Source organism: Haliotis rufescens, unplaced genomic scaffold (assembly GCF_023055435.1).
Source record: "Haliotis rufescens isolate VD_foot unplaced genomic scaffold, xgHalRufe1.0.p SCAF_7, whole genome shotgun sequence".
Lineage (NCBI taxonomy): Eukaryota > Metazoa > Mollusca > Gastropoda > Lepetellida > Haliotidae > Haliotis > Haliotis rufescens.
The window spans coordinates 59,254,446-59,274,963 of NW_025964361.1; the positions used below are offsets into that span (position 1 = coordinate 59,254,446).

At 39.2% G+C, this 20,518-nt stretch overlaps 1 protein-coding gene across 2 annotated transcripts in view; it reads right to left on the reverse strand.

Moving 5' to 3' along the window:
• Positions 1 to 20,518, reverse strand: part of LOC124125607 — a 149,611-nt gene that overhangs the window by 54,425 nt on the left and 74,668 nt on the right. Inside the window, exon 1 of one of the 2 annotated variants that reach the window (XM_048387361.1) lies at positions 2,274 to 2,379. The exons of the other annotated variant lie outside the window; for it this stretch is intronic. The gene's annotated coding sequence lies outside the window, so the exon portion shown is untranslated. Of the gene's footprint in view, positions 1 to 2,273; positions 2,380 to 20,518 lie in introns of those variants that run through there. 2 annotated transcript variants of the gene reach the window in all.

Below are 20,518 nucleotides of genomic sequence, written 5' to 3' on the forward strand. Positions count from 1 at the left end.
TAGCTTCAAAGGCATGTTTATACATAACGTGGACATAGTGCACAAGTGTATGACCATGACACAATGACGGTATTTTATGGTTGGGCGCCTGCGTTGACGGAAGATTGTGTTTCCTTTGTATGATGAGTGTAAATGTTGCTTGCAATGTTATTCTGAAGAATGAGTGAGTTTTGTCAACGCCGCTTGCACGGTATTTCACATAAATCAGGTTGTCAGCTTGATGTGGGTAGAAAGCCCCAAATGGTGCAGGTCTTAGACTTTTACGACTTTGGTTAAATCCAATAATGTGGTGCTGACAAACCTCAGCATTACCAACAGTCATTGGTTTCTAGTGGACGCTGCTCTAAACAGCGAATTGCAACATCTTAGACGACGGGACTAAATGTTCCTCCCTAATGTAGTTAAGGGTAATGCTTAAAAGTCAAAACAGGGACATACTGAAAGTGGGATAACGTGAGACACCACATAGTTTGGATCATCAGAACAAAGATACGTTTTGTTATGCCATTAAATTCAATCAAGTTGGTTAAAAAAATAACAAAGCAACAAATGGAACTACTATAGGTATGGATTCAGAATACTTCATTATCATTACATTCAAAATATGCAATAGTGGGAGAGTAATTGTCTAAAATTAGATTGTGAATAACTGCTATATTGACGTTAGAATTGAATACATTAAGCAACACTATATTGTACTTTGTACATTTAAATATACATTTAAGGAGAGACAGACCACGACAGCACAGCTTATGCGTGGTAGAATCTGGGTCAAATAAAAACGTTTTTTGAGAGAAGAATAACAGGGGTACGGTGACGGATAATCAGCCAGGACATACAATGCACCAAATTCTATTTATAATTGCTTTTTACAACACTTATTGAGCACCAAGGACTCCAAATTGTCATTTTAAAGTTGCTTCAATTGTGTATGTTCACATGCTATTTAAGGTTATAAATGCAAAGCAGCATACCCCGTGTCACATACCTATTCCATGTATGCATATTAACACACTGCAATTCAACCCTTGTGATATCACCGGGCTCAATCTCCCTTACCTTTGCGACGTATGAGGATATGTTGAGACCTTTTCGTTTGCATTTGGTTTAACGGTGCTATGTAAAATTAATATGAAATGTCATCGCCAGAGAAAAACGAGTCTCGATTATCCAACGAAACAGAATTCATTGGGTGTAAAAGGGAAATAATTATGGCGAAAACAATATGAATGGACCACTGAAAATCAATCATGACACAAGAGCAATCAGTGATTTTATTGAAATTTAAAACTAGATTTCAATTTTGAATTACGTCTGTTGTGTACAATAAATGTCAAAATGGAAATGGAACTCTTTAACAGACAGAGGTAATGCAAAAGGCACCATGGTTTTCAAATTGACAGGTAAAGGAGACAATTTGACAATTCAAAAGGCAGACACAAACTTTTATCTGTAACAGCAAGTTCAGTTAACGGCTATGGTGCACGTACTATGACCTGCGTTATCAAAATGTGTGACCATTAGACATATATCCTGTTGGACGCTTACTTTACTTACAACAATAGTTCAGCGAATATTCGCTGATGAACTAAATGTAGGTACATGATTATTTGTGTGAGCATAGATTTAGACAAGTCTAAGCACCTGCACTCGGAGATGTTTATGCAAAGGTTATATATTGTCAATGCTCAGAGCCAAGAGTAATTATTTATTTGTCTATGTTTTTATTTGTGTGAATACACTCCATCTGTCCTATGTACTTATATGTATAAGTGATTAATTTTGTTCTATAAGTCATGGAAAATGCATACACACGTCCTCCATGGCATACTCGGTATATGAATCAGACACACACAATCCCCTGAGTGTCAGATTAGGAATTAGTGTCAGATTCATGAAATGAGATATTCCCTCTGTGTTGCATTGGTCATAGGAATCAGACGAACACACTGCGCGCACTTTTCATCCATCAAAGCACACGCCATTTGTGTTATGTTAGTATTTGGTCAGACAGAATAACCAGTTTTTATAACTAGATATGGAAGCGCAACAGGGGATGTTTGGTAAACCAAAACTAACAGGCATTGGAAATTTTATATGGAGTATACAGTATCTCCACTGAGGCAATGTCCATACTGTCTTACATATGTAAATATACAGTTCTGTCGGTTGTCATAGTTGTCATCCGTAGTATGGTCTATTATGGTCTAGCAGCTCAAGAACCAAGTGTCATCTGAATAAACAACAATGACAAGCATGAAGCTTAAATTTACCTTAATCAATGTTGATTGCATATTGTTCGTGTTGTTCGGTTGTTCGGTAAGGTGCCCCATGTGTCATATTCTGTGGCCACAGCATCCTGTTTGATAAACAAACTTTAATCAATGAGTTGACGCAAAAGTGCAAGGCCGTGAAGAACATGGCCACTTTACGTGTACATATCTTTTTACTTGGAAGATTATATTAGTGGAGACAGACTACTTAGTGATTTGCAGGATAAGCATGTGTACATCAACATGGCAGAGCCAGCCAACTACGATATAAGAGTGAGTGAGTAAGTGAGTTAAAACGTTACATCGCATTGGCAATATTGCAGCCATATAGCGATCAAAACAAGTTAATTACTTATTAAATACCTGTTGACAAAGGAAAGTAAAACAGTGAGGTAAGTCTCACGGTTTAGGTATGAAAACCCCCAGAACAAATGATTTTCTATTGGTTTATTTAGTATAAAAGCATGGCCACCCCACTGGGGACAAAGATATAAGAGGAGGGTGAACCCTGAAAACATGTTTACACATGAAAAAACTGCTATAATAACACAGGAAAACAGAACATTGTCTACTGGGCAATGGAGCATGTGATTAACCACAATCAGACACGCCCATTATAATAGCTTTCTCTAGTGGAGTGTTATCAACACATCAACATACTGTATGCGCAATATTTGGAAAGAAGTGTGTATGATACGATTGAAAAGGTATAATAATTAATGTTATTATTTATTAATAAAATGCATTATTTTGGTAATCTTACATTATTCCAATTCAAGGGGTTTTCTCCCGTTGCAGTTGTGTTCCACGGTCAAAGGGAAGCTACTCTTCCTGGTTTAATAGTGCAAGGGAAGCTACTCTTCCTGGTTTAATAGTGCACCTTATCAGTGTATTATTCAGGAATTGTGCTTCACATGCTCTAAACAAAGGGAAGTAACCCATATTGTAGCTGAATTTAGTTGTTGTAGGTATATGTTCTGTCCGGGCACCATTCGGGTTGACAGTCGTGTTTAGCGTTTCCCAGCCCAGGAGTGTTCTCCAGTCCTTGTACTTTTCTGTACATAAACCTGTAGCCTTACATCGACTCAATTCTTTGTGTTTTTTCTTGCAATGGTACAGCATCTACTTCTGCTAAAGCATTATCCCCTAAACTAATCAAATAATGTGATTTCGTATGTATTTGTGCTTATGTTATTGAATAAGGTAAACATACATCATATGGAAATGAATATAGATGAAAACATTTACGTTCTATCATCAGGTATAGTTGATCGAACACTATACTTTAATCCTGACCGGTGTAGGAATATATGTATGTATATATATATGAACAATAATGACATATGTGTATATACCTTCACTCAGTATTCTCCTCATGAAGGGGTCAAGAAGAAGCCCTGAACGTCTTTATAAAGACGTTGTTATCCATAAACGCACCTTGTCTTCACATATCATCACCTATACAGTAAATGTGAGTTTGAAATAGACATTCATTGAGGAGCTATCAGGTTAATGTTAAGGCATTTTATTTCTCCCACACTTTTTTATGCCTTCACATTGCCTTATAATGCATGTGTACAAAGTGAACAGGTGTTATCATATATTTTTGATCACTATTTTGCTTTTTCCGCCTTATTGAATCTGTTTTGGTGGACATTCGAGACTGATGATTCTCTGGCGTTGACCTTTTTGTTTTGATAAGAAGTAGGTGCATGAGTACTTAAAAGCAAGTGATTGAAACTTTTCCATGACAGTTCCTTATCCTTGCTGCAGACACCAAGATTCATATTTGGAATTTTACGAGGATGATACTGTTTAGGCTGGATGTGTAATAATCCCAAAGTTGCTAACAATTTGCTCCCTCTCTCTCTCTTATATAATGTTGTTCATCAAAACATATCGCATGAATGACACAGCAGATAATATTCTGTTGATCGATTCTGATTTTCACATAAACTATGCGGCAAGACTGATAGCGATACAACACCTGGCTATAATTTGAATGAGACACAATAGGAACGGCAACACCCACTTCATATGAAAAAGCCTTTATCCTCCTGTGAAACATTTAATCACAATATTCTACTGAATTATCAACCAATGTAATAATAGTAATACAATAATACCACATTGTTATAAGTTCATAATATTATCTGATTAGAAGTTTTTCCTCTATTTTCGACCGCCTCCGTGGTCTAGTGGTAGAGCGACCGCCCTTGGAGTAGAGTGAATGAGTGAGTATAGCCTTTTTCCGCTTTTAGCAATATTTTCAACAATATCATGGCGGGGGACATTGTACCCATGTCGGGAATCGCACCCGGGTCTTCGTCGTGACGAGCGAACGCTTTAAGCACTAGGCTACCCCACCGCCCTCCCTTTCCACCCCCCCCCCCCCCCCTCCCTTTCCACCGCCCCTTCGAGTAGAAGGTTAGGTGTTCGATCTCCGGCCGCGTCATGTCAAAAGACGTTGTAAGATGATACTTGTTATTACCCTGCCTGGCGCTCGGCATTAAGGGGCTAATACAAGCCCCAACTGGGCGATTATTAAACAAATCAGTTTGAATTTCTTTTCCTATATGGGTTGTAAAGATAAAACTTCATTCAAGGGAAATAACTATACTTACATATCGGATAGCATGAATAGTGATGTGGATTATATATGTTTATCATAATAATGAAGCAGAACATGATGAATACCCAGCCATGTAGGGACATAAACAACGAGGTCGACCATGGCGGCCTCTTAACTGACGGGAATGTTGTTGCCGGTAAAGATAACAAAACTCTCACAAACAAATCACTGGGTTCGATTTTTGGGACAGGGAATACTGATTCACCAGACAATGGATATAACTTGGATTTGAACAAGTGGTTGATTTCTGTTTCATCTTTACATCTTGAAGTTCCGAAATAGTTGGTCGTTGATGTGGCTGCAGGTGAATATTCGTACATCATCGTAGTTGCTATGTCATTTACTTTAACATCGCAGATACAGTTCACATAAATAATAATGGCCTCTTATATTTCATACCTATTCTAGGTCAGTGGCACAATAAATACAAACGTTTCGTTAATTCAGTCATATATTCATGCTTCAAGAGCAATGGGTTGCCAAGTGGCCTGTGGCGTCAGAATCGGATTAACGTGATCCTCGTCTCACCAGCATCCGTTGATCGTGAATTTGAATCACCGATTCGTCCTGATTTTGATCCTTGTTTTGTCACCATTTCACCCGCAATGTGAAGAAGTTGCTTTTCTTACTTATCGTAAGTGATATTTTATGTGCTTTGTCGAAATGCCCAATGCCTTATGAAAACGTTTAATACACCAAGTGAGTCAGTTCATGGAAGACGCCCCAGTAGCTATATCGGATGAAATTAGTTCTTCAGTAACTTACAACTCACGCTCATTCAGTTATGGAAGATTGAAAGAAAATGAAACCTAAAAATAATATAAAGGACACGGAAGTTTTTGAGTTAAACGTATTTTTAATATATGAAATTATAATTGCGTGATTATATAAAATCTCACAATCTTATTTATTTGAGGCTGACAGCTGGAGTTGTGACATGTTGTGACATTGCTTGTCCAATCAAAATATATTTGCTACCTAAATTGCAGCTAGTTTTTAACTTTTAAAAAAGCTTTCTTCTGCCAAGTTACCTTGCTAGTAAAACCCAAAACAATGCATAATCAGTATCTGTCTTCACAAGAATCGAATTAATACATTTGAAAGAACCTGTTCATATTTCGTTAAATCAAATCAATCGCTATGCAATAAATATCAAATTCTAAAATAAACGTGCAAACTCTTTTTTTGACAAAGATATGAAATTGTTTATTTATACTTTGCGACTTTCATAATATATATATATATATATATATATATATATATATATATATATATATATAGAGAGAGAGAGAGAGAGAGAGAGAGAGAGAGAGAGAAATAACGTCCATGTGCATCTAGAAATCGCATTCACTTAGCCAGCAATATATCACATACATATCGGAAAGAGAAACTAAAAAAGATGTGCATATGGATTTCATAAAAAAATAATTTCCTACGAGTGCAACCAGAAAACCAGGTTTTGCCTAGCAACAAGAGGTCATGAATAAAACAACGCAAAATATCAAGTTCATAAAAATATGGGCGAATGTAACAACATTAAAACTATGAAAATGATTTTCCCTAATAAAATTGAATTCAAGGATGGAGCTCTCGGTGTATTTCATATTTTGACGGTATGATATCCTTAAAGTTGCAGTCTTACAGAATATTGGTAATCTGTGATATTATGTCATTGTTTGTCTATAATATTGAACGTTTCCATCAGGCCACTGTTTCATACAGTCGCTTCCATGGAAGATATGGTTCTTGTTGTCACATGTTGGCGTAAACTCCGCGTGTCTCCAGCCGCCGCTGAGTAAACTCCAGACATAGTCTCACGTCAGCCTGGAATAATAGGTTAAATGATATTATGACACAGGCTGTGTTCAGACGCTGTTAGTGTAGAACATTGTAAACAGAGGGTGCCAATATATTCTAAATAATGATTCCATATCCATGATAAAATATATAATCGTTAAACTGCAATGACATGATGTCAGTTGCAATGGGATTTAACGTCGTGTTTAAGATCGTTGTACTTATATACCGACGGGCATTTAGCTATGCGTGTGTGCGTGTGTGTCTGCTTGTACTAGTCCAGACTAATAGGCGTTTTATAGTGGTAGCTCACAGCACGAAGATACTACGCGGCAGTGTATCATGGATACTCAACTCAGACATAGTAATCTGACTTTTCTAGCTGACGAGTCTTTGTGTTAGCTCTTTAACGTCAAACCCCATCGGGTTTGACACGATCGGGGATCGGAGTAATGACATGAATGACATGACTAAGTCAAGCTACACACAGGCTACACTGTCTGTAATCAGCAAAGATCTCTGCGACTACCTCTGTGAATGGTGGACCTCCCAGACGTGTGTAAAGTTGTCGCATGTTGTTGATGACGTCCACTCTACCGTCGTCCTGCAGTCTGCTGGCGATGTTCACAAGAAGCACCAGGAGTCGACACTCGCTATTGACGCTGAAATACACACAGTCATACTCAAGACATGTTATGTATTCGGTGCCAATGTAGTTGTTTTGTTACAGAAAGGGCATGTCCCTAAGGTGTTCAAGTGTTTAGATGGTTCCGTATATACTTACTCAGAAATGATCATGCTGCAGACTCGTTCCGGATCATTGGTCCATGTCAGGAAGCTATCAATCAGCAAATCAAGTTCCGCGTCACGTGCACTCCCGGTGTTGTGGTAGTGTTGTATAACAGTGACCTCGCCACAATCCTGGAAGAAAAATGTAGAATGGGATTGCTTGAAGAAAGCTTGTTAGTTCTTACCTCATCTATTTTTGACACAGTTCAGATGACGTAAGAAGCAGGTTACCCGAGAATATTCTTTTATAACAACAAGTAATGAATTAAGCCAGTAAAGTAAAACATCCATGTAACAGGGATATCAGTGTTTAGATTAAATGCCCCAGGTTAGTTACCAATCAAATACCAAGGTTTAAAAGAGAACTGGATTATTTATTTTGTTAAGAACTCATACCTTTAATTTGACTTCAACCGTGTTCAGTAAGATGTTGTTAGACAATGGGGTAGATCTGCAAACAGTCGCTTCGAACCTCTTGGTTGTAACTGAAGTTTCAGCTGTTGGTAGATAACACTGGAAGAGAATCATTTATGAGTTGGTCTGTTTTGTTTCTAGATACGATGTACCCTGTCACACTGTTATGTCATGGTTATAGAGTAAATAGAGGTGATCACGCGGGTGTGCTATGGGATGGCTAATATCCTGTATCATGTGGCGAGTTTATTCCTAACATAAGATAATGCCACGCGTCATAACCTTTTTAATATACAATGTCATTCTTAAATTAATATCCCGAAAAAAGTTTTTTCGGCACTCACAGGCAGTACTTAAACAAAAGCCAGTTTTGCGGGAATATGCGCATTGATATATTATGTCACAAGGTCGATCAATGATAAGTCACTCGGATAATGACAACAGTTAATATAGTTCCAACTGAAACTTCCAAAATCCAAGTGCTTTAGACAGTGGCGTAGCTACTATTATTTTTTAATGTCATCCATCCTCCCGCTAGAGTAATTGCCCTTTGCCAACGAGAAGCTACTCCAATTAATGCGATGTCCCGTCTGCCTGGTTTGTGATAAAGTTAACAAATGCAGTGAGATGGCTTATATAACGACAAAATGGAACAAGGTACACTATTTGAGGCAACTCCCACTGTTTTAATTCTGGAAATCACTGCAAGCAAATATGTAAAATTTAATTAATCAATGTGAACAAAGTTCTTTAAACTCCGAGACCTCCGCTACGCCCTTGTCAGACACTGTTAAGACTTGTATTTTAATAATGGTAACACTTATCAAGTAATGTGTTCAGAATTCCGATGATCAATAACGACTCGATGAGCGATAGACAAGGGCGAAGCCATGTTTGTTATTAAATTCTGAAGGTAGTAAATGGCTCTATCCCATCTTTTAGTTTGCAGATGTACCCGAAAAAAACCCCAAAGGATACCACATTTATCCGTTGGCTTTATCTTACAGAGAAATATAGTTACCCTCATACACTACACAAACACAAATTGATGCATTTAATTCCTACATGCCCTCCCCGCTCTTCAAACTGAAAGCACTAATGCTTAAACATTTGATAGCTCATAATATGAAAACACATGCACCGGTTACATGTTTATCTAATTTTAACCAACCTGATCATGTGTAGGGTACGTGAATATACTTCGGCAGTCACTATTGTAAAGTGTCTCCCACACTTCCTCTTTGTTCGGATGTGACGTCATGATAACGAAACCATTCCGCGATGTATATGACTGGAGGATGTAAAAGAAAATTGATGAATTTGAAGCGGAATATACGAGATGAAAAATATATAGTAATTAACGCACACACAATATATTTTTCTCTGTTTTATTCGTTTATATAATATTCGGTGAAAAACTAAGAACAACTTTTGGATGAGATATGATTTACATTCATTGTTTTGACAATAAGTTTGCCATATAGGGGAGTACATATACTTACTGGTACAGTCGTGAAGGGTGAATCGTCAGGTTGGCCTGGAAGCAAATCACATGCAAACTAAGAGGATACTAGTACATTGCTTAGAACAGTGTTTCTGTTATATCACGGTGTAACAGCTTGGTGTGGGGAGAAAGCCCGCAATGATGCAGGTCTTAGACATTTAACACTTTGGTGAAACCCTCGAGGACGGGTTTGGTGCTGAAAAACCTCGAAATATAATCAGGACGAATCTCAAACCCATCATCATAAGTTTTTTGAATTAATTGAAACAATTTTCTTAAAGCTGGCAATGTCTCCAGTGAGTCCTTTGGAGAACACTCTGTATGGTACAAAGGACGATGCTTAGTTCAAGACGCTAAGTTTTAAACTATGAACCTTGACCAATTACATGCGTCAAGGTACATCAGTGAAACATGACAAGGCGGTGGTCATAAATGACCTTTAACAAACTACCTCGAAAACATCCTGAAGAAGGAAAATTACAAATCAATTTCAGAACTATCTAACATGCATCAGTTTATAATAGAATTGGCATCGCCTAGATCCATAAAGAAGATCAAATATGACAAACCATGTGTTCATCGTCACAACAAAAGTATCAGATACATTTTTGTTACTTATTGAATATATTGTCACCAATTCTTATCAATTAGATGGATAACATTTATCCTGTCATTTAACATGTCAAAACATGAAATGATATTATTAGCTATATTGTATTGGATGTATGCATACCTTGAAATTCACTTTGCATGACCTGCAAAAGAATGAATAGGTTTTAGCATGTAGTAATATTAACTTGATTCGTTATTTGGCGTTTCTAATGCATGTATGATATGTTATTTGTTATTGCAACATTTCTTTCCAAAGCGATCATGATCGAGAATGATTAAAATCACTGATGTAAATTTGAACCCCTGCCTTGATATGTTGTTGAGCAGTCCTATTTCCCATAGCAAAGTCTGACACGTCATCCAGGTTCATCTCTCTGATGACGTCACAATCCAATGACGAGTCACCCTCTGTCACCGCCCTCGCCACCGCCTGGTACACGAACAGGTACTGCTCCTGGGGGGTGTAGAGGTGTTTGAATAATAACTACAGTAAATACCATAATGAGACAGATGGGCTGAACGTTGCTTTGAAATGTGTTTCAGTTTCATCACGATGATGTAATAAACGATTCTTTCAAATAGATATTATTATTTTGCAGCAATTGTAACACATAAAATAATCCAAGAAACACGTACATGTATATAACAATAATAAATAGAGGATATTTCACGAGACACATGGAATATCCTATTTAAATTTACTTTTTGTGTAGTTGTCTACCGGAAAATTAAATTATTTAATGACAAATGTGAAACCTATAAACGTAAATTCTTCCAATCAGACACCCCTTGTATTTTCGATTAAGTAGTTTCGTGTTTGCAGAATCTTAAAAACTATAAACAAAGGTAAAAAAACCCAACATATTTAGGGTCTAGAAAATTCTGTATCATACATATCGATATGATTATATACAAAATCAACTTTAACCAAAAAGTCTTCTGAAAACTACGAGACCGCTGTTGGAAGCGAAAGATTACACCTGGGTCAAGTATTTTTTTGCCTTGTCAATGTGGAACTAACGTAAAAGGGGAGTCAACAGTGTGTGTACTGACCGGACACTTGCGATACAGGAAGATATTTTGAGGGGATTTAACCCTTGTATGACAATAGTTCCATCACAGTGTTATGTTCACAGCAGTGAAATATCAAATGTTATGTTCACTGCAATGTAAATATCACTTTTCTCAACTTCAGAAAACTCAGTTTTTCACACTGAAGAATATAATAAATCGTGAATCGTATCTTATGACAGAAACACAGATGCACAGAGAAAATAAGTTAATTTATGCCATTGTCACTTTTAGATATCAGCATTTAGGAGGATTTTAAACAAAAAAAATAAAGTGTTGTATTTGCATTCCTTAAAGTTCTCATTGAAACAATTTCTGATGACCCTTGTGTCATAACATGTAGTAGAAAATAAGAAACCACGACTGCATGTACTCGCCTTTGTCTGAATCATGTTCTTCCTCTGCCCTCTCATGTTTGAAACGAAGCTGACGACGTCCACTACGCCCTCTGACTTAGCCTGTTCCAGAAGACTCTCAATAGCGATGTACGTCCCTGTCCGACCTATACCAGCACTGAGTACAAGAGACAGTAAATCAACTAAAGCATACGAATCATGGTAAAAGATTAATCGGCCCTACATATCATCAGACAGGAGCAAGTGTTTCGTTGTCTGTGGTAAAATTCTGCTTCAGCCACATCTTCTCTGCCAATACACTAGTCTGCAATTGATATGTTCTGTTCTCCTTAGGGGCAGTGAAGATCGAATGAGTGTCTTTACAAAAAGTCTTTCAGCATAATTAAATATTGACACATATAACGTTTTATTAATCAGTGTAATGGATACGCACAAGTGTATTTAAATCGGACAAACCCTTTCCGCAAGAAATGTCATATGGTTCAAGTCAAAATAGTGAATTGCTTGTAGAGATGTATAGACATACTAGTAGATAGATACATGAAAACTGAGCCACCCCTTTTATCGGTGTAGTTTTTTCACCTGCAGTGGACTATGATCGGCTCTGTTTGTTGTCCAGATATGACCTTGACCCTCCACATGAAGTCCAGCAGGGCAGCAGTGTCCGGAACACCATGATCTGGCCAGCTGGTAAAGTGAAGGTGGTAGACATCCCGTCTCTCGCTTTCCTGAAATATGTCAAATGCGTCCCAAAGGGATATTTAAACAATGTAATATTATAGGTTTAGGTTTTGATCCCCAGCGCACGGCAATAAGGGGCTAAAACAAGGACTGGTCGAATCGCAGTAAAGTATACTGTGACTGAGCGGGGTGTTCATGCTAAACTGCCGAATGGTATTTCAGTGGGCCAGCACTATAAATTCCGCATAAGTCCAGTCATAGTACAATCACACACACACACACACACACACACACACACACACACACACACACACACACACACACACACACACACACACACATTGGTTACATTTATTCAATGATTGTTACATGAAACTTGGGTAGTTGTTTAATTCGTTTTAACAGTTTAAACAGTTAATATTAAAACATTTTACTTTCTCTTTGATCTCTCAACGTTATTACCTTTGTATCTGTACTCTAATATTTATTTCTTTTCTTTTATGTTTACCTACTCCAAACCCGATTCCAATGTCTTGAAAATATAACTAATGCTAATGACCAAGGATGTACAGACTGATTCACGTCCACCTTTTCATTCTCAACAGCCAACTTGGTGATTGTGTAGTGGGCTAGTCGTGTATCTGTTTCCACAGTAACCATAACGTCACCAAACTTCTCTGGTCCTTTCTCCGAAGGCCAATACTGAAGGCACTTCACCTGTAAACCGATGTAAACAACGTACCAATGTGGGAAATCTGCTCAGTGCTGTGCTCTATTACATGATTAAATATTGTCTGTATAGAAATAGGTTATAAATAAGTAATGTGAGCTATTGAAATATTTCATTGAAGATTCGCCCAAGCACTTAAGTTCAAAATTGACACAATAATTTCTAAACATTTTCCCAAAACACTCATGATTCACTTCCTTCAAACCAATCCTGTCCTACCTTGCCGGCTTCCACCAACCCTGTTACCATGACAATAGACGTGCAACCTTCTTGCCAAATCATCCTCCAGAAATCCTCGACAATGTCCGACTTGTAGGGACCTAGGAAAAGCGTTATTATCGTTACTTAAATATCATTCTTACAATGACACAGCTACTGTTATTTGATTAAACAATACACCGTATGGTTATAGATATCAAAACGTATGAAGGCGTTACCTAACACTGAATCTATACATCTAGACTGACACACATTTATTGGATAATGGTAATGTTGTTATCAATTGTGTTTATACAATTGGCACTTTTTCGGCTGTTATCAATAAGCATGTGTACTACCTTGTGCTGCAATGTATCGATTGTCAGTTTTATATCCCTGAAAGAGACATGATAAAAACGATGTTATTCATAGCTGGAATGTTTTGTGTTAAGTTCACTTCTAAATTGTATGTTTGAATGTAAATCACTAGCAATGGACATTTACTGTGTGTATTTACATAACATGGGCTCATGGTACTACTGTATTGCGGGAATTAGTATGCAACCTTAACAAGAACAAGAACGAGAAAACAACTTCATAACCATCCTATTTAAATAATGACAAATCAAAACTCACATCTAGGTAGCTGGCGTTGATGTAGTCGCCTCTACTGCCGTCACTGTCGTCGTGCAACACCACACGGTTGTAGTCATCTAGGAAATAGAAGATTGCGTGTTCAGCAGGAACCCATATTATATTTAATAAGTGGACAGGCAAGCACGTTCTATCATACTCACATGGATAGTATCCCCTGAATCTGTTCTTCCCCATATTCCCTGCCTTCTGAGATTCTCCGTAGCTGTGGGTAAATCCGTCTGGCAAGCGCTAAGACATACAGAGTAACTATTCACAAACACCGACATCTTAGCAAAAGTGAAAAGAACCTGCTCAAAATACTGTTAAGAAAATTCGTGATCTTGGCAAACTGAAAAGTATTTGAGTAAAACACTGTTCACGAAAACCATCAACTGAAAGGAACATATAAAACTTTTCGTATCACAACAACTATAAACATCTGTGCATTTATCCTGCATGGGATTATTTGTCATTTGTTTATTATTTCTACTCAAAAATAATGACCTGCACTTGTATTATCGTTGTCCTTCTCAACATTCTACACTGGTTTGAGGAAGAGGACTGCTATACAGACCAGACATGTGTCTTTCAACACACAACTTTACCTCGAATGCCTCTTGGGGATGATTTTCAATTTCACGTACTCTTGCCTCAAGACAAGTCAAGGGAATCACGTGACCAAGGTCGCCCAGGTTGTAATAGTTACATCCTGAGACACCCGGTACTGCTTTCCCCTTCGGATGTATGTTAACATGGGCGTCGTAGTCTTCTTCCTCGATGTTGGCAACACTCTGGGAATCAGCTTCCTGTGGATGCTCTGGATGGCCGTGATCTTTGTCACCAATAGTCAGAGTGTGTCGTTTCTTGGGCACGGATTCGTTCTCCTCAAACCCAACATTCATGTAAACGTTATCAGCACCTGAAACCATGACCAGCAGAATAATAACACGTACCTACCACATTTAAAAAGCTGTGTGTAAGCCAATCGACATCACATCTTCAGCGTTACTACGACTGTAGAACAGTATCAACTGCAATATAACTAATATATATTATACGAAAGTAAAGCCACTATGGCCATAATGCATAAGCTAGATAACAAACATATCATTACCGTGGAGCTTTCTATTCCTTGGAGACGTCTCATCAAATACTGGTCCACTAGGAGACTTATTCCCTCTGTTTCGTCTCCTCCTATAAATAATTAATTAAATAAAGCGACAAAACCCTTTCCATATCCAATAGAATATCTGTATAAAGCAGAGTCGATTATACGATTCCGACTATATCATAAGCATGTGTTTTTCACTATCAAATAGTAATGATACCAGGTTAAAAAGCTGAGCGCATCTGCCCCACAGGTGGCACCCGTCACAAACACATGCAAAGGAAAGTAAAAGGACATGGTCACCAGTATCCTATTTACACTTTGATGAGCAATTTAGTTCAATGTTTCCGGGCGGATGAAACTGACCTGATGATGAGGAGGAGGACCAGCACCAGGACCAACAGGACAAGGCCGGCCACAGCACCGCCAACTGCCGCGACAGGCACATGCGGGGATGTAGAAGCTTGGGATTGTACTGCAAGTATAATGCACAAAATACTCGAAGAAACAAAATTGTATATTGATATATGTACATTGCATTCTGCTTGTCAGACATGCAAAGATTGTATGATGAAAAATATTCAAAGCTTATGACATGCTTCAAAACAAGGTAATTTGGCCAAGAAGTTTAACCTAAGCTTCAGGTATATCGGTGATCTGATATCGTTCAATGATGGTCAAATAGCCAATTCCCTTCAACTGATTTACCCACTTGAACTGGAACTAAAGGAGACCAGTGAGGCTGCTTGATCTGTATCATATTTAGATCTATGCATATTGATTCAGAGTCACAAGACTCTTGTATTACAAGAAGGATGACTTCAACTGTCCAATAGTCAACTTTCCCTTTTTGTAAAACAATATTCCTACAGCTCTAGCCCTTTGTGTCTACATTTCGCAACTTTTGAGGTACAATCGAACATGCCCTTTCTACCAAGATTTCAAAGATCGGCATACGACTCTTGCTCAGAAATTGTTTGATCAAAGTTACAACATTTACGGCCTCAGTAAAACAAATTATGTCAGATGCAATTCCCGGTACTCTTTTCAGGTGAACAACTGACTTGCCTTTTCATGTGTTTGTGACGGGTGCCACTGATGGGGAATGATACGCTCACATTTTTAGCGAACACCTGGTATCATCACTCTTTGATAGTGACTCATAAACACATATATGATATAGTCGGAATCGTACAATCGACTCTGTTTAAGACAAAAATTTCTCATGATTATAGAAACTTAAGTTTTTTTGCCGTGTACATTTTCTCGTCCAGACCATGATTTACAGGCGGTCGTCATATAGCTGGAATATTTCTGAGTGCAACAAACATGCGATAGGTAATTATGTACATATGTCATATGAGTTGTACCAGACATAGAAAATATAAAGGGATTAAAGTTATAGTTCATCTTAATACCTTACATATGTTTTAGACTATCCAAGATATGAACAGCTCACAAATAAACATATTAAGTACGCGGGACGATCTTTATTAAAGCTTAATATGGTATTATTCACTGCTATTATTAAACATGAATATATATACTCAAAGTGTATCATATTGGCGAAATCTTACCAGTACATACAGGGCGAGGAAAAAGTAAAAGTGATCCATCTAACTACAGGGGGCATAACACTAACTTCAGTCCCAAGTAAGCTTTTCAAAAGAATGCTTCTCAACAGAATCGAAAAATTGACAAGCGACGAAGTACCCTTTCCTCACCTCCTACAGTTTCGATTTAGGAAACATGCTGGTGCTCAAACGGCGACCCTCACTCTTCCAGAAGGTATTTCATTCTTTATCGAAAAGAACCTCACCAGTTTATTGTGCCTTTATCGATAACGAGAAAGCCTCCGATCGTGTTTGACTTGACGGTCTCTTTTATAAATTACATAAATTTGGTATCAATGGTAAATTATGGAGAATTCTACGTCTATTTTACAATTCTATGTGCTCATGTGGTAGCTTTGCTGGCTTCAAATCTGATGTTTTCCCTGTTAAACAGAGTGTAGGTCAGAGTTGTGTCATATCAGCATGGCTCTTTACTCTTTATATCAACGATTTACTTCATGAGCTAAGCAGTTCCGGTAGTGGACTATGTCTCCCATGGGGACGATGCCCATGCCAGGAATACTGTCAGCAGATGACACGACCTTGATAAGCTGTTACACAACAGGTCCTCAAATGCTCCTAAACGTTGCAGAAAATGGCAAAGAAGTGGCAGTTAAACTACCATGTGATCACTACTTTTAGATGTAGTAACAAATCAGTGTCGCCTGAACATCTGTACATTGGTAAGATAAATCTACCTGTTCAAAAGGCAATTGTCTATGCGGGGGTGTACATAAGTACTGTTAAAACTTCTGTAGAAAGAACGAGGTTAGTATGTGAAAATTGATAAATGTAAACATTGATTCTGGCCTTTACTTTGGTGGACTTAATCCTGTAGCCGCTGTCCGCTGGCAACGAGTGATATCACCCTGCTTGTATGGATGTAATGTGTAGGGAAAACTATCCTTAAAGGAATATGAAATGCTCGAATCCACTCAACGCTATCTCTGCACGAAAATCCAGGGTTTCAATAAGCATATGCCTACAGAAATCGAGAGAGAGACACAATTGGTGTTATATCCATACAAGGATACATTGACCAACAAAAGCTTTGTTCCTTGGTAAGCTATGTAATTGAAACCTAATGTATATTTAAAAACAAATGTCTCTAGTCCAACTTGGACAGTTTAGATATAAAGCAACACTAGTTGGTAAGAACAAGCGGGTCACGGAATCACCTATTTTTAGCATGCTATACACAGTAAAAAAAGTGTTGCACCCCCACATTAATACGTTTGATACATCACAACATTTAAAACGCCCGACTCTGGTTTTAATGGTAGGTATTCCTTGGGGATCTGATGTTAAATGTGTAATGTTTTCGGAGGGAAGATGATCACCAAAACGTAGCAATCAGCACGTGAATTGCATGGTGCATGACATTTGCAGATTGCAGTATCTTCTTAAGCTCAACATCGCCTATAAAAGATGTTCTCTGACAGCCCAGTTTATTGTAACCCACAATGCCGGGTAGACGATTGTCAGAAGCAGTCAAGTGGCAGATTATTGGCCTTCATGGAGCAGGTCTTTCGTTCAAGGAGATTGGCAGAAGAACCGGACATCACTTCTCAACAATAAGCCGTTTGGTCAGAAAACACGCACAAACTAATGATGTAAGGAATCGCAGACCCTCTGGCAGACCACGTAAGACCACAGTTAGAGATGACAGAGCGTTGTTGAGGGTGGTAAGGCGTCATCCATTTGCTACAAGCACAACCTTGAAACGTCTTTGGCTTCCTCGTCAACAGTTCAGTACCAAGACCGTGAGAAATCGTCTTAAAGCTGCAGGGTTTTGGACAACCACAAACGACTACGTCTAGCCTGGTGTAGCCTGAGACAGAACTGGAACTTGAGGTCCTGGAGAAGAGTCCACTGGTCGGACGAAAGCAGGTTCCTTCTGCATGTTGTGGATGGCAGAGTGAGAGTATGGAGGCGTCCTGGAACAGCTTATACTGCAAGAAACATCATGCCAACTGTACCATATGGAGGTGGATCTGTTATGGTCTGGGGATGCTTCTCATTTGATTGTAAGCTTGATTTAGTGACCATACGAGGCAACTTGACAGGGGAGCGCTACATCCAAGAGGTGCTGAATCCAGTTGTGGTGCCCCATTTTGACAATCATCCACTGGCCACCAGACCGATATTCATGGATGACAATGCCAGACCACATCGTTCACGAGCTGTGACCCAGGTTATCCACAACAATGCTCTGACGCAGATTCCATGGCCAGCAATGAGTCCAGATCTGAATCCTCTGGAACATGTATGGGACATTTTGGGACGCCTGATTTATCGTCGGGACCCTCCTCCACAGAACTTGCGTGAATTGGAAGCAGCATTACACGAGGAGTGGCAGCAGCTGCCCATGGAGCGATTCCAACGTCTGGTGAGGAGTATGAGACGAAGACTTCAAGCTGTGATCCAAGTGCTTGGTGGAAGTTCTCGATATTGACTTACTGTGTTCGTCAAATCTCCATATGACATTCTTACCCTATTGGATGAATTTGGTCACTAAAAATTATTGAGATGTCACCATACTTAATGCGTCTTCGTTGTTCGTTCATTTTTCGTAAAAGTTCAGCATGAGATTATTACATGCCATAAGGTCATGGAATACCCCATTTAAGTTCATTGTATAGACAATACACTGGTTTGTTGGTATACACGAAATCCTGGTTATAATATTAATTCGGTTATCTTTACACCCTTTCAAAACACCCCTCCATGAAAAAGTATAGGGGGTGCAACACTTTTTTTACTGTGTATATGTCTTGTCTCAAAATCTACTGAAGCGCAAAAGAAACGTCACCCAAAGTAACATTGCATGAAAAATTGTGATTTAAATATCTGGGTAATTTTTGTCAAAGTTTCTAAAATTTAACATTAACTTGTTCGGAAAAATGAAATTTGATGATAAAAAACAAAGCAGATGATAATGAAACCGATCGCCCAAATGCAGCACGGCAACGACCATGGTAACCCGATTCACGTGAGTTCCGTGCAAATTGAAATGCACATGCCTTCCCCCATTTCTTGCCCTATAAAAATCCACCCAGAACGGATAACATTCATACGTTATTGAATTGCTACCATATGCCAAGATTGACAAGAAATCAGCAACATCAAGCCCCTGGACGATTGCAAGCTGGACAAACCACCCGGCAAATAGCCAATGCATTTCAAGTCCACATAAGGACCATATACAGGCCCAACGGTACCAGAACACCAACACTACAGATGACCGACAACGTAGTGCAAGACCAAGGGTCACCACCCGACGTAAGGATCGTCAGATTGTGCGACAGCATCTTCAAGATCGCTTCGTTACTGCTGCGGAAACAGACCATGCTCGACAGACCATGGGGACACCGGCGACACATTAGTGCGGACACCGTGCCTCGACGATTGACGAGCAGACACCCCCACTGTCACAGGTCACACCGAGGACCCATTCTGACACCATGTCATCGCCGGGACCGTCTTCAGTGGGCAACACAGCACCAGCATTGGCGCCGCCAGCAGTTGAGAAGAGTCCTCTTCTCTGACGAGAGCCGTTACTGTATCTCAACAGCAGATGGCAGAGAGAGAGAGCCTGCAGACGCCGTGGGCACCGTGGGGAGATGCTTGTGTTGTTGAGAGAGACTCGTGGGGTGGTCCGAGCATCATGGTGTGGGGTGGAATTGGTCTTGCTCAGAGGGTCGGCCCTGTGATCTTCCAGAACATCGGTCCAGGGAGAGGCAGTGGTGTCACAACAGCTCGGTACATTGAACAAGTTTTGAGGCCACATGCCATACCTCATTTAGTACGTCGAGTTTCAGCATTATAACGCCCGTGTCCACACTGCGAGAGCAACAAGAGACTTCCTCTAGCAGAATGGCATCAGAACCATGCAGTGACCTGCCCTCAGTCCCGATTTTAATCCCATTGAGCACCTGTGGGACGAGATTCAAGGACGGCTGAATGACGTCCGACTGCGTCAGGCGTTCCTCAGAGTGTGGGCTCAAGTGCCTATGGCCTTCATCAACCGCCTCATCCATTCCATGTATCGACGTTGCACGGCAGTCATCAGTGCACATGGCGGACACACGAGATACTGACTTG